The sequence below is a fragment of the Ambystoma mexicanum genome, chromosome 11 (genome assembly GCF_040938575.1).
Source record: "Ambystoma mexicanum isolate Mex_15411 chromosome 11, UKY_AmexF1_1, whole genome shotgun sequence".
NCBI lineage: Eukaryota > Metazoa > Chordata > Amphibia > Caudata > Ambystomatidae > Ambystoma > Ambystoma mexicanum.
The window spans coordinates 688,552,748-688,568,013 of NC_090934.1; the positions used below are offsets into that span (position 1 = coordinate 688,552,748).

Below are 15,266 nucleotides of genomic sequence, written 5' to 3' on the forward strand. Positions count from 1 at the left end.
ATCCACCCGTCCTCCTGCTGCCACACTTGTGTATCCGTCCAAAACTAGTGACCCAAATCCGCCCGTCCATCCCTACATTGTCCACCCATCCACCCACACAACCACCCACTAGCTGGTAAAAATGCATCCATGCATTTACCTACCCATCTGCTCATCCATCCAATTCTCTGTAAGGTAAAACCCTCCATCCTTCTATCCAACAGTCTGCCCACCTGTTCATCCATCCATCTGTTCAAACCTATCCACTCATCGCTACCTCCATCCTTCCTATTTATGTTGTTTCGCTGGCGTCAGAGTCACTCCATTTACACCGTCAGTGCCCTATTTCCTAGTGCATGTCACATCATACTTTTCATTTCAATCGCTCAGTGCTTTAGTTTAGTTGACACTGTGATCAGATGTTCAACCAACCCGCACATCCCAACGACACAGCACATCCGTTTCTGTCCATGGTCAACACATCTGATTTCTGCTCTTCGGAGCTAGTCTTTGAAGCGCGCTCGGGAACAGCTACCGAGGGACCTTATTGTGTGAGGCATTATTTTGGTCGCTTTTTCCCGTGAAGAACGCTGCGCTAAGGAAGATGGCCCCTGAAGACTCTTTATAGCGATTCCCTTACACCTAAAGCAACCTTGCCCGTGGTGAGAAAAAAACAAAGCACAGGGCCGATGGACTGCTTTACGAAATACCGTAAAACTAAATAAACATGCTCGCCTTCTGAGTGAGCAAGTTTGCGGTCAGTTCAGCTCACTTTTAGCAAGAAAGACTGGCGCTGTTCCCTCGGTGTGTTTGATGGCTGCACACTGAAGTATCTCTGTGTCAGCGCACACACACACTTATCGCACTCCGGATTCAGGCTCACTGCATTCGCTTAATTTCACGGTCACAGGGAGTTTTGAGGCTGCCCGGACCCCAGTGTGCTCTCATAGATTGAGCAATTCTCAACACACACAGTAATAATGAGCTTTAATTCTCTACCCAAGCAGAACCTGGGCAATAATAATACGCGCATTAGAAGCGTGTGTTTACTGTGGCGCTGCACGGCGCGAGCAGTTCGGCGGCAGCGAGCAAGAAGCGGGATGGAGTGATGAACTGGGAGCAGGGCGGCACCCCGCGAGCACTGCGCGTGGAAACGCGACACCTCCGAAAGGTAACGCTTTTTTTTATATCAACTGCTTTTCTTTTAAATATATATTACAAAAAATAGTCACGTAGAATGTTATAGTGTGTTGTTCTTGTCGTGGAGGTCTGAAGATAGAGACTGGGTTTTGGGCTAGTGGGGCAATTGCAGACAGTTGTGGCAGGTGCTGAACCCTGATGTCCCACTTGACCAAATGGTGTGGCCCTGGGCAAATCACGTTATGTAACTGTGCACAGGCTCCCTTGTATGTCATAGAAACGGGAGAAGCGGGTGTTAGCTGTGTGTATATATATATATAGGCAGTTGTATACACATTACCCTGAAGAAGTAGTGTAATTAAACATTATTCAATTGTTTCCCTTTAATTTGACATTCTGCGATACTTGCACACAAAGTGCACTTTTAATGGCGTGAAATGGAATACAAACGGCCATCGGAATGAAAGCGTGCCTGTGCTAAATAGAAAGTATTCGGGGAAAGCTGTCCCGCCACGTTCCTATATGCACTCCAAATGGCTGCCTTGAAGATACATGTGCCATTTTGTTCAGGTTGTTCGGTTTCATTTCTTACCAAATGCGCGGAGGTAAAAGCGTCGCCTGGGAAAAAAATCGAATCCGAATTTGTGAGATATTTGTGAGATATCTTCACTCACAACCGATGGTAACTTGACTTCCCCCTGAGAGGACCCTAAAAATAACCCTGGCGATATTTAATGCCACTTAAAACTTTCCGCGTCGTGTCTGGGGCTGGCGCTCGCCTACTTTGCCTTGTCGTTCCGTGGAAACATTTTCATAATAAGCGCGGGGGCGGTCCCCTCCCCTTCTCGAGCCTGCCTCAGACGGAGACATTAGCTGGATTCCCCGGGGGTGATGGGAGGCAGTCAGCAGAAAGTCGACAGGCACGTCCTGGATGTTACAAGCGCACTTGTGCCCAACGTGACAAGGCTGACTTCGATCCACAATGGTATTTGAAAGCGCAATGAGCGGAAATATCCTCGGCCATTAGGCCCCCTATCTCATCCCGCTGCACAAAATAACAAGAAAACGCCACTTGCACACAAGCACCGACACTGCACCTCCAACCAACAAAAACGAATATATATATATATATATATATATATATATATATATATATATATATATATATATATATATATATATATATATATATAGAATCCATTCGTCCATTTGAGACAAGTTACACATTCCACAGCGCCACCTAGTAGCCATCTCTGGAAATGCACTTCCAGTCCCAATCCACATCAGCAAGGCATTGTGGGTATGCAAATTAGCCCAAATGCAAACATTTTTCTCCAGGAAAGTGTCTTTGTCTTCCAGGGCAGTGCTACTTTACATATAGCTTAATCAACCCCAGGCAGGCGTTTTGCAAGGCTGCCAGGACAGCTGCATATAAACAAATCACCCGACTAGAAAATACGTATGACAGGCGCCATGTTCACTGCACCAAGCTTATTTTTTTGTATTAAAAACATGAATAAGAAGTGAGTTGTAATAAGAGGGGCTGTGCTCACTCCGTGACCCCTGTAATTTGATTAAATACTCAAGGAGACTTCCGAGCGGAAGGCCGAGATTGACACCTGCCAAGTGGACTCGCTCATGATTGATTGTAATGCGTCATGCTGGCCGCAATAATGACACAAATTGCAGCGATAACGCGGCGCCGTTGTGGTTTCCTAGTTTGGGAGAGGGGGGACGCCGGCGCGCTAGGCGGGCTGCTGCTGGGCTGACAGCCTCGGCAGAATGTGGCGAGCTCCCGAGCCAGGCAGGGGCTGCGTGCGCTGACAGGACAAATTACAACTTGTCACAACCCTTTTTTGAATTCATAAGCTCCCAATTAACATATATATTGCTGTTACATATAGGATCGGAGCGGCTCACAACAATAGCATGCATAAGTCGGGGGTCCGCAAACCCCACCCCCTTTCTTTATGGTGTACCCGGCCCGCTCCCATCTTGGGAGGGCGATGTCGCTCGGACAGTTGCCACCGAGAGAGTGCATGGTATAAGGAAGTTGCTATATGGGGGTCTGAAGTGGAAAGGGCGCTTGCTGTCTTTCTGCAATAGTCAGGCCTTGGAGGTGCAGTGCTTTGGGGGCGCAGTGTACATTGTTAGCTGAAAATGCAAGTGCGGATGCCGCCAACTGGGCTGGGTGGAATGGGGTCACTCCAATAATGCCGGAAAAAGGGGCTAGCGGGTCTCCGATTATTTTCCAATTCAGGTGACGGTGTCTCCCAGTAATTCTCAGGGTAAGTGGACCTTGAGCTGTCGGTGTGCACTGATGTGTGTATGTCACTGGCACAATCAGAGGGTTCGCTGGAAGGGAGAGGCACGCCATCTGGATTGTAGGGTAAAGGTTACCACCAACTATGGCAGTGGTCTGTACTGGGATGGGCTGAAGCTGCCCATGGCTTGGCACAAACTGTAAAAGGTACCCGCTTCAACATTAAGGGTTCACGGGACCCACACTCTGGGGGTGTTCTGCACGTTGAGGGGCTGACTCCACCCATACGCCTCTTACAGTGGGGGTGTTCTGCACGTTGATGGGCTGACTCTACGCATGCACCTCGCACAGTGGGGGGCGGTGTGCACGTTGATTGGCCGAAGCCACTCAGGCTCTTGGCACCAACACAGGGCTTGGTGCAGGGGGGGAGGGTTCACATGTCAGGCTGTAAAGCAAGATAATCTATGATTCGTTCCAAAAGCTAGAATAAGGCGCCTTCCCTGATATTCTCAGTAGTCCCTGGGCTGTGGATGGGATCTATACATTGAGGATCGTGTGACCTAGGTTCTTGCCACAAACAGAGGGTTTCATTCAAAGAAGGCACGCTACTCCTTGCCTCCAATATTTGGGGTTCGTGGAGCTTGAGCTTTGGGCCTGGTCTCTGGGCAAAAGTCACACATGAGTGTGGGTTTGCTGCAGGGGAGCTACTTCATTGTCATGAGTTGTAATGCAGGTGAATCTTGCATGAACTAATTACCTGTGGCTAATTCTGAGCTATAGGCAGGCCTCTATAATATTTGCCTTGCGCACGGCCATCCCTAAACATAGGCCAGGTGGCCACCCAACACACACCAACGACCATGACAAGTTGCTGATTGCGGCGCCCACTTTAACTGACCCTTTCAGTAGCGAGGCTTCCAAATAATGGACACAGGGAAGTGATGGGCATTTGCCCCAGAGAGTTAGGCCCACTTGAGGTTATCTCACCAGTGATGCTTTTGGTATCAACATTTGTGCTCTTTATTGGGGTTTCACCCATTTTCTTAAAGTCCTTTGCTGACCACAGCCAGAAAAGCTTTCAGGGATATTTAATGAACAAACCCCTTTTACAGGTAAACGTTTGTTTCTTCTTATGTGCGCTTAAGGAGATATCATGATCTGTTAAAACGTATAGTAATTACAATGGACCCGTTCTTTCTTGCTATTTAGATGCACATTTTGGAAGGAGGGGTGGGAGATTAATAAATTCAGATTTTATGGAGCACACTTAAATTGACACATAAGCACAAATCGAATTTGTTCGTCCAGGGCTGTGTAGTTTCTCAATGCCTGTGGAGTTGAAAGGAGACAAGTACATACTTAACAAATACCCCAACACCCCATACCCCAGCACCCTACGAGGGCTGCATCTGACAATGTCAATCATAATTTGATAGCCAGACTTTTTTTTCGAACCTCTTTACGTTGTCAAAACGTAATCTTTTTAAATGGCCATTATCAGCCATTGGGCGGATTACCTTCTAGCCAAGCCTGGATTCCGCAGACTGTCTTAGAAAATAAACATAGCAACTGAGATAGCGAGTTTCGTCATAAAATGTGTGTCAGAATAGCTACACATCTGTGTTCGCATTGAGCTATGTTTACACCAAAGCAATATGGCCGCCAAGAGACCAGTGAGTGGAAATGGAGGACGGCCTGCAGCCGTCGTTAGTAGATCCTAATGTTTCTGATCGCTCTTCGTGGTGGTTAACCGTCCAGATAAGGCACCTCATGTGGTCCTTGGAGCCCCGGGAAGCCTGTTTAGGAAACAATTTTCATAAAGCACCCCACAGGGCCTACGTTTGCTCTAATTCCCAAATAAGTTCGCAGATTCGTTTTCAAATACACAGAGCGGGATTGGGAGGGGATGCTTTTTATAGTGTGTGTGATCATTTGAAATATTAGCGCAGAACACAGCCCGATACGCAGTTTATCACAACACGCCCCACGCAATTTCGTCGTTTAAAATGAAGTGCTTACGTTCATTCGTTACCTGTATGTATATCTATCTCGTCCTCCTTCCCCCCTCCTCCCCTTTTCTATTTCTGCATTTCTCTCCCTCTTTTTTCAGCTCTTTCTTTCTCTGGTCTCGCTCACACTCTAACTCGCTCCGTTCACATCCCGCCCTGTAACTGTCATCTTTCTCTCAAACGCACATGGACGCGTACACCATCTACTCCCCGCCCCCGTCCAGTGCCTTCTCGCCCGGCGTCTTTCGCTAGGATATCGCCCCATATTTTGCTGACTTTTTTGCCGATGTTCTCCTTGGTTGTATGCAACCCCCCAATTAAATAACTACGTTAAGAAATTACAACTTCTTAATAACAATAATACTTACAATCATAACGTTTACCCAATAACAAACACTATTATATAATGTAAAGTAGTGATTGCAGGTGAGACTTCGTTTGTGTAGAGTTTCAAATCTCTAAACATTATTCTGTGGGCGCTATAGTTAGAATTCTCACACCACATTAACCGCACTGATTTGTGTTACTGCTAAATCTTGCTAGTATATATACTGGCTATACCTTTGTTAGGCGAGAAATGGCGCTGCGCAATTCCGGACTAACATTCTGAGTATACATGTACAGAGGATCACACAACGCGTGTTAGTGAGCGTGGACATGGAGCCCTGGCCTCTAGGCTGGAAAATCGGGAATTTAGCCACCGAGCCACACCCTCTCCCCTTCCCGCTTGGGGCAGTGAACCGTCCCCTCCCAATCATAAAAAAAACATATGCACAATTAGACAGTGCTATATCGCATTGCTCGAGTGCTCGCCGTGCGGCGTCAGAGCAGCGTAGTCTGTATGTCTTCCCATCAATGTGACATATCCGCCTGACATGACATTTGACACGCAGAGAGAAGGGGAGGTGGGGAGCAGGAGAGATGGAGAGAACGAGAGAGGACCCGGCGAAAGAGAGAATGCACACCGAGAAGAGAGAGGGAGCAAGAGAAACGCAGAGATAGAGGGAGAAGGGCTGAAGAAAGAGAGGGCGAAGAGAGAGCCAGCGAGAGGTAGGGGACAGTAACGCGGGAATGGATATTGGCCACAGCGGAAGAGAGAGTGGATAGAGGCAAGCGGAGATAGAGGGGGCCAACAGAGAGGCACCAAAGAGGCAGAATCGCGTGAGAGAGAGAGACCAAGGTGTGTGTGTGTGTGTGTGTGTGGGGGGGGGGGGGGGGGGGGGTCGGAGAGAGGGGGGCACCAGAACGAGGGCAACCGGAGCTCTGTTGAGGGCCAAGGCGCACACAGACACACGCATGCTCATCGAGTGAGAAAGTGACAGAAGCAGCCAGACTTTTATTGCGATAGCGTGATAGATAGCACGAGGCATCAAGGTGCTTATGTTACACCTCGTAGTTCTACTCTCGTACTTACTAAGCACTAAAACAGCTGCTTCTGCGAGACCTTGCATGTGCTGGGGTTATGCCAGGTAGTCGTATGGGGGGACGGTCCGGAAATATTGTTTTAGTACAATAAGGCGACCCACCTTATGCCCTGGGTATTCGTATCCTTTCAGTGGCCTTACTCCCATATATTCCGCCCTGCCCTCTCGCCCCATTCCCGCAATCGCAGTTTCTTGCAGACTCTGCGCCGCATCCGGTGTGTTCATTTACAGCTCGCCGTATTGACAATATGGGAATCCGGGTGGCTTGAAATAATCCATAACAATTCCCATTTACTTAAATAAATGTTCACCTGCAAATCTGACAGAACACGGGATGCCACGTCGCTACCCCTCATCTCTACGCCTCACCCCAAGCGGACACCGCGCACTCAAAGAGCGAAAGTTCACCCGCTGGTCAATAATTAAACCCCGGCTCATCCCCGCACATCACAGAAAGGCCGAGCGTGATTTACATAGAATAACGAGAAAAAAAGTAACTCTAAATGAGTTGCACCTCCCGCGGGATGTCTAATCTTGAGCAACATTTGTTTTTTTCACGGTGGTGTTAGTAAAGGCGCTCCTCTGGGACGCTGACCCCCGGCGAGGCGGGGGAAAGTGTAATTACCCCTCGCGAATCTTGGCGCGAGTCGAGGGATTAGGTCTTGCCACGCACTTCATATCCATGTAAATCCGCCCGCAGCCTCCAGGTGCCGGGTCCCCCCCCACCCCCACAGCCCGCGCGACTCCGAGGGGAGGGCTGGCTGAGTATAGGGGGGGCTCATAAAATTACACCTTCCCCGCGCCGCGGAACCTGGCCCTTATATAGCAAAGTTAAACAAAGCGGCCATGGTAAATTAAACTTAAATAAAAGCCCCTTTAATGCTCCGTTACAGTCAACGGGCGTAGGCTCGATGCCTAATTGTCTGTCAGAATTAGGGAGAAAGGAGCGACTGACTCGTTCTGAGGAGGTGTTAACGCGCCCCACAAAGGCCGCGCTTCACGCGGGGTTCACACGTGTGATACCGGCGCGGCCCTCGTCGGGCGACTGCTTCTCGGGGCCCCTCGGAGAGGCCCTGCGCTCGCAGCGGAAGGGACTGGGTTACCCCCATCATTTTGTTTTGAAATCCACATGTTCAGGGCCGAGTGTGCCCAATGAAGCGTCCCCCCTAATTTTTCTCACGCAGGTGTGACTCCCGCGCAGGGCGGCCAAAAAAGGATCGTCGTGTCCCGAGACAGGCAGGGACACGAATGCTGCCATCGTCCAGGGCGGTGCCAGCGAATACTCTGTATGCCGGATCTCCAGGTCGCCAAGTTCACCAACTTTCAGAAGAAGTGTCTAATAGACTAGGGAGGATAGCTCAGGGGCAACGTGCTCCCCTTGGAAGAAAGACGACACGGAGCACCACAGGTCCGATCCCAGGGTCCGCGCTTAGAAACCTCTGGTTATTAAGCGCGTTATAAATAACATATCACACCCCACATTACAATTGCAAGCGTTATTATGCAGTGTCCCGAGTTACGGATGTTACTGTAATAAGAGGCGCCCCTGCTGTCAACGTTCCCTCTGATAGTTTATAACTGTATTTGGACACGGTATTCGTTCTATCATTCGCCAGATTTATAATAATCGTAAGAAGTCCCTGGCTTATAAAGATCTATTTTCCATTTACTCATTATGCAAAAGTTCCTTTGGCTGACGGTGCCCACCTTCCAAATGTAACCCTTTAACAAGCTTTCCCGGGTCGTTTGCCGCAAACACCCAATCACATCGTTGTCGGGATTCCGGCGCTCACCCCGTCACTCGCACTTTCCCCACGCATTGCTGATGCTACAAGTTAATATGGACGCACGCTTATTTTACAAACATTTGATCAGAAGTAGAAGCTATTGATCAGACAGTGGCCCAACTTATTAGTATCAATAATTGAATAGCCACTGATGGTGTTATTTCCTATCGTACACATTGTCCACGTTAATAAGTGTATCTGGGTTTAGAAAGTATTCATTTAACAATTTTCCAGTTTACTAAGCTCAGATCGGTGTTATTTCACCGGTTAACCTCTTCGACGTCTATTTTCCAATAGTGCAAGTGTACCTCTTTCTATTTCTATATATCTAACTATCTATAGACACACACACTAGGGATACTCTTATTTTCCACGTGTGCCACATGTTCATCAGATGCACTGTTTGTTTGTTTGTTTATTTATCTGTATAGCGCACCGAAATAAACCCTCAGGTATCTGGGCGCGCTGTCTTATTATAATTATCATGCAAAATCTCTCGTTTCGTTTCCAGGAATCGCTCCGATGTTTTAGAAGTACACGTTATTCGGAATGGTTGTTATACACGTCTATACTGAAGTAATGTAGAGGATTGCGAATGCTTCACCCGTTACCGTTTACATTTCCAATCGTTCGTTTCAAAACGCTGAAAAGGCCGTTACTCAATGCACGTTTCTAAAGGTGTCTTTGCTAGTTTAGTGAGTTATTTAGTGCAGCTTGTTAAAAAAAATGAAAATAACGCGATCTTTCAGTGCCGATACCGTGTTTACGCTGAAATATTTTTGGCGCCCAGCTTTTCGGATCATATGTGCTGGCCGTAGGACCTTCACGAGTGCTCAAGGAATTCTGAAACAGCCAGGAGCACTTTTCTGCTGCAGCCTAGCGTCGCACTACCACAACTTGAGGTTTCCTGCGGTATTTTGAGTTTCAATCTGCCCTTCCCATCAATGTACAGGCAAATCCAGTATTTATTTTTTTTTTTTTTTTACATATTACAAATTACATCCTTTTTATGTTGAGTGATTTCTTGCTTGAATTTCCAAGTTAAGAATAGTAATATTTTAGAAATGAATGAGGGTGATTTTTTTAATGCGCCAAGTTAACATATCAAGTTTATGCACGATTTTCGGGGTCTATATCTAAGTTAATTATTATACAGTTAATAAAGTACACGGATTTGTTGATATATATATATATATATATATATATATATATATATATATATATATATATATTATATATATATTTTACAATTTAATAGTTTGCCATTTGTACACATTTACTATTCGTGCCGATGAACAAGTTAATCGCTGCATCCTAGCGAGCATCTACCACTGTTATATATTCAGAAGCCTCCAGGGTCCATTACGCACACACCGCTAAGGATGTTGTTTTTCATTTTTTTAAGAGAAAGAGTACAGCTCCAGGTTATCAGAAGAGGCGGGAACTAAAAGACAAGGTGCGAAAATTTGGACTTCGTCGTCAGCACGGAAAACAGCGCCCAGAAGCCAGGCCTCCTCGCCAGCGGAGTGCACCCCCAGCTGCAGAAAGTGACAGAACCCTTCGCCCAGGCGCGAAAGCAAAGGTACAGAGCGGCGCCAGACTCGCAGATAACGAATTTCCATGCATTATTTCCCCGCGTCTGGAGATATGAGTAGGTCGCCGAGCATGCATTATTCAGATAGGATGTAATGACCACAGCAGGAATGCCACGGATTGTTTGTTTGTGCCAATTAGAGATGAAGGGAAGCGCGAGGCGCCCCCACGCATTGGTGTCTGGGCAGATCTGAGCAGATGGGAGGCGGACGGTGCGGCACAGTCAGTGCGCGAAACCGAGGGTGCACCAAACGGGGAGCCCGGAGAAGTCATGCAGCAGGAAGGAGAAACCGTCCGGAAAATGGACCCGGGGAGCTGCAAGAAGGGACTTTTTTTTTTTAGCTCTGACTCCTCGTGTCCCGGGGAAAGTGTCTTGCGGATAATTGACACGATTACAAAGCGCCGAAGCGCGCACTTTCAATGTGCTCAGTCAGAATTGGAGGAGAGCGGGTGGGGGGATTACATGTCAGTGTCACTGAGGTCTGATTTTGTACCCATTCTTGCTCACCTACGATTAAATCTCCAAGTTTTTATGAATGCTTAATTCAATGTTGAACCGCATGTGCCATGTGGGTACTTTTCATTGCACTAACGGTTTCTACATGAGGCGGGTGCTGATTGGCACTGGTGCTGACGGTGCGACCAGGTTCCACATGCGGGTTTAAGACCACGTGCATCTAGGGCGAGGCCACCTGTTTCACATCGTGAGCACACAACACGAAATCCACCTTGCAAGTCTGTGCCACTCTCCTTCCCAATCACAACCCATATCTGAAACGCAAGACATTAAGCCTACCTATGTAACACCCCACACCAAACCAAACCCACAATTCTAACTTCCCCCCTCAGCCGGTATCTCTAGCACCACTTTCTGTGCTGTATCTCCAATTATACTTCTTAACCTCACATGTCCAACCATGCAGCTTGTGCCCACACCTCCAACTATGCAGCTTGAGCCCACACCTCCAAATATGCAGCTTGAGCCCACTCCTCCAACTATGCAGCTTGTGCCCACACCTCCAACTATGCAGCTTGAGCCCACACCTCCAAATATGCAGCTTGAGCCCACACCTCCAACTATGCAGCTTGTGCCCACACCTCCAACTATGCAGCTTGTGCCCACACCTCCAACTATGCAGCTTGAGCCCACACCTCCAAATATGCAGCTTGAGCCCGCACCTCCAACTATGCAGCTTGAGCCCGCACCTCCAATTATGCAGCTTGTGCCCGCACCTCCAACTATGCAGCTTGTGCCCGCACCTCCAACAATGCAGCTTGAGCCCGCACCTCCAACTATGCAGCTTGTGCCCGCACCTCCAACTATGCAGCTTGTGCCCGCACCTCCAACAATGCAGCTTGTGCCCGCACCTCCAACTATGCAGCTTGAGCCCGCACCTCCAACTATGCAGCTTGTGCGCGCACCTCCAACTATGCAGCTTGTGCCCGCACCTCCAACTATGCAGCTTGAGCCCGCACCTCCAACTATGCAGCTTGAGCCCGCACCTCCAACTATACAGCTTGATCCCGCACCTCCAACTATGCAGCTTGAGCCCACACCTCCAACTATGCAGCTTGAGCCCACACCTCCAACTATGCAGCTTGTGCCCACACCTCCAACAATGCAGCTTGAGCCCACACCTCCAACTATGCAGCTTGAGACCACACCTCCAACTATACAGCTTGTCCCCACACCTCCAACTATGCAGCTTGAGCCCACACCTCCAACTATGCTGCTTGAGCCCACACCTCCAACTATGCAGCTTGAGGCCGCACCTCCAACTATACAGCTTGAGGCTGCACCTCCAACTATGAGGCTTGAGCCCACACCTCCAACTAACAGCTTGAGGCCGTACCTCTAACTAACAGCTTGAGGCCGCACCTCCAACTATGCAGCTTGAGCCTGCACCGTCAACTATACAGCTTGAGCCTGCACCGCCAACTATACAGCTGGAGCCTGCACCTCCAACTATACAGCGTGAGCCTGCACCTCCAACTATGCAGCTTGAGCCTGCACCGCCAACTATACAGCTTGAGCCTGCCCCTCCAACTATACAGCTTGAGGTTGCACCTCCAACTATACAACTTGAGGCCGCACCTCCAACTATGCAGCTTGAGCCCACACTTCCAACTAACAGCTTGAGGCCGCACCTCCAACTAACAGCTTGAGGCCGCACCTCCAACTATGCAGCTTGAGCCTGCACCGCCAACTATACAGCTTGAGCCTGCACCTCCAACTATGCAGCTTGAGCCTGCACCGCCAACTATACAGCTTGAGCCTGCACCGCCAACTATACAGCTTGAGCCTGCACCGTCAACTATGCAGCTTGAGCCTGCACCGCCAACTATACAGCTTGAGCCTGCACCGCCAACTATACAGCTTGAGCCCGCACCTCCAACTATGCAGCTTGTGCCCACACCTCCAACAATGCAGCTTGAGCCCACACCTCCAACTATGCAGCTTGAGACCACACCTCCAACTATACAGCTTGTGCCCACACCTCCAACTATGCAGCTTGAGCCCACACCTCCAACTATGCAGCTTGAGCCCACACCTCCAACTATGCAGCTTGAGGCCGCACCTCCAACTATACAGCTTGAGCCTGCACCGCCAACTATACAGCTTGAGCCTGCACCACCAACTATACAGCTTGAGCCTGCACCGCCAACTATGCAGCTTGAGCCTGCACCGTCAACTATGCAGCTTGAGCCTGCACCGCCAACTATACAGCTTGAGCCCACACTTCCAACTAACAGCTTGAGGCCGCACCTCCAACTAACAGCTTGAGGCCGCACCTCCAACTATGCAGCTTGAGCCTGCACTGCCTACTATACAGCTTGAGCCTGCACCTCCAACTATGTGGCTTGAGCCTGCACCGCCAACTATACAGCTTGAGCCTGCACCGCCAACTATGCAGCTTGAGCCTGCACCGCCAACTATGCAGCTTGAGCTTGCACCGTCAACTATGCAGCTTGAGCCTGCACCGCCAACTATACAGCTTGAGCCTGCACCGCCAACTATACAGCTTGAGCCCACACCTCCAACTATGCAGCTTGTGCCCACACCTCCAACAATGCAGCTTGAGCCCACACCTCCAACTATGCAGCTTGAGACCACACCTCCAACTATACAGCTTGTGCCCACACCTCCAACTATGCAGCTTGAGCCCACACCTCCAACTATGCAGCTTGAGCCCACACCTCCAACTATGCAGCTTGAGGCCGCACCTCCAACTATACAGCTTGAGGCTGCACCTCCAACTATGAGGCTTGAGCCCACACCTCCAACTAACAGCTTGAGGCCGTACCTCCAACTAACAGCTTGAGGCCGCACCTCCAACTATGCAGCTTGAGCCTGCACCGCCAACTATACAGCTTGAGCCTGCACCTCCAACTATGCAGCTTGAGCCTGCACCGCCAACTATACAGCTTGAGCCTGCACCGCCAACTATACAGCTTGAGCCTGCACCGCCAACTATGCAGTTTGAGCCTGCACCGTCAACTATGCAGCTTGAGCCTGCACCGCCAACTATACAGCTTGAGCCTGCACCGCCAACTATACAGCTTGAGCCTGCACCACCAACTATATAGCTTGAGCCCACACCTCCAACTATGCAGCTTGAGCCCACACCTCCAACTAACAGCTTGAGGCCGCACCTCCAACTATGCAGCTTGAGCCTGCACCTCCAACTATACAGTTTGAGCCCACATCTCCAACTATACAGCTTGAGCCTGCACTTCCAAATATACAGCTTGAGGCCGCACCTCCAACTATGCAGCTTGAGCCCACATCTCCAACTATGCAGCTTGAGCCCACACCTCCAACTATACACTTTAAGTCCACTTCTCCCACTATACAGTTCGGGACAGCTTCTCCAACTATACAGACTGTGCCTGCTTCTCCCACTATACAGCTTGTGCTTGCACCTCCAACTATACTGCTTGAGCCTGCACCTCCAAATATACTGCTTGAGCCTGCACCTCCAAATATACTGCTTGAGCCTGCACCTCTAACTAACAGCTTGAGGCCACACCTTCAACTATGCAGCTTGAGCCTGCAACGTCAACCATACAGCTTGAGCCTGCACCGCCAACTATACAGCTGGAGCCTGCACCTCCAACTATACAGCTTGAGCCTGCACCTCCAACTATGCAGCTTGAGCCTGCACCGCCAACTATACAGCTTGAGCCTGCCCCTCCAACTATACAGCTTGAGGTTGCACCTGCAACTATACAGCTTGAGGCCGCACCTCCAACTATGCAGCTTGAGCCCACACCTCCAACTAACAGCTTGAGGCCGCACCTCCAACTATGCAGCTTGAGCCTGCACCTCCAACTATGCAGCTTGAGCCTGCACCTCCAACTATGCAGCTTGACCCTGCACCGCCAACTATACAGCTTGAGCCTGCACCGTCAACTATACAGCTTGAGCCTGCACCTCCAACTATGCAGCTTGAGCCTGCACCGCCAACTATGCAGCTTGAGCCTGCACCGCCAGCTATACAGATTGAGCCTGCACTGCCAACTATACAGCTTGAGCCTGCACCTCCAACTATGCAGCTTGAGCCTGCACCGCCAACTATACAGCTTGAGCCTGCACCGCCAACTATATAGCTTGAGCCTGCACTTCCAACTATACAGCTTGAGCCCGCACCTCCAACTATGCAGCTTGAGCCCACACCTCCAACTAACAGCTTGAGGCCGCACCTCCAACTATGCAGCTTGAGCCTGCACCTCCAACTATACAGTTTGAGCCCACATCTCCAACTATACAGCTTGAGCCTGCACTTCCAACTATACAGCTTGAGGCCGCACCTCCAACTATGCAGCTTGAGCCTGCACCTCCAACTATACAGTTTGAGCCCACATCTCCAACTATGCAGCTTGATCCCACACCTCCAACTATACACCTTAAGTCCACTTCTCCCACTATACAGCTCGGGACAGCTTCTCCAACTATACAGACTGTGCCTGCTTCTCCCACTATACAGCTTGTGCTTGCACCTCCAACTATACTGCTTGAGCCTGCACCTCCAAATATACTGCTTGAGCCTGCACCTCCAACTATACAGCT

At 49.5% G+C, this 15,266-nt stretch overlaps 1 long non-coding RNA gene across 1 annotated transcript in view; it reads left to right on the plus strand.

Moving 5' to 3' along the window:
- The first annotated feature begins 448 nt into the window (after positions 1 to 448).
- The window catches only part of LOC138503663 (uncharacterized), a 104,345-nt gene continuing 89,527 nt past the window's right edge, over positions 449 to 15,266 (plus strand). Inside the window, exons 1-2 of the long non-coding RNA XR_011279683.1 lie at positions 449 to 1,150; positions 10,008 to 10,184. This is a non-coding gene — a long non-coding RNA (uncharacterized lncRNA). The remainder of the gene's footprint in view (positions 1,151 to 10,007; positions 10,185 to 15,266) is intronic.